We start from the raw sequence: 650 nt of genomic DNA, 5'->3' as shown, positions 1-650 counted from the left end.
TGGCAGAGCCAGAAACCTTCAGAGTTGTATTATAAGATGCAGTATGTAATTATATACGACTTCGCAAGAAGGATTACCCACTGGACACCGACATGGTTTTACTGTATATAAAAGTTTGTTATATACGTGGGTGTGTGTGTTTGTTTTCCGATGTAAAGACTTAACAGGAAACAGGGCAAAGGATTATTAAATTATTAATAATAAATAACAGCAGTGTAGTTTTACTGTTGCAAATTTAGAGAATGATTTTACCGAACTTCCTGTAGCATTTTACCTGAAACCTCGAAAAGAATCAGTTGCATAAATACTTCTCAAAGTTGTTTGTCTGACTCTTACTCTTTTTTTTTCCACATTATCTCAGCATTATTAACCTGACCTCAATTAACTCGGCGTTAATAGCACAGGAATTGGCTAATCGGCTCTAATCATGCTCGGTATCCTGTCTTCAGTAACAGTGAATAAAATCAAAGTCAAATTTCATAAGACCATAAAATAAAACATTATATAAGATAAATCTATTTTTGGATTATTATAATCATCAGTTCCCATTGTTATATGTAATAATCGCTGTAGCACGCCGGACAACTTAGGATTGCGTTGAAGGATAATCCGCCGCTGCTCTGCTGTTAATCCCGCGAAGACTGAACCGC

This window comes from Penaeus monodon, chromosome 22 (genome assembly GCF_015228065.2).
Source record: "Penaeus monodon isolate SGIC_2016 chromosome 22, NSTDA_Pmon_1, whole genome shotgun sequence".
NCBI classification, from domain to species: domain Eukaryota; kingdom Metazoa; phylum Arthropoda; class Malacostraca; order Decapoda; family Penaeidae; genus Penaeus; species Penaeus monodon.
Note: the sequence above shows the minus strand (reverse complement) of the source record.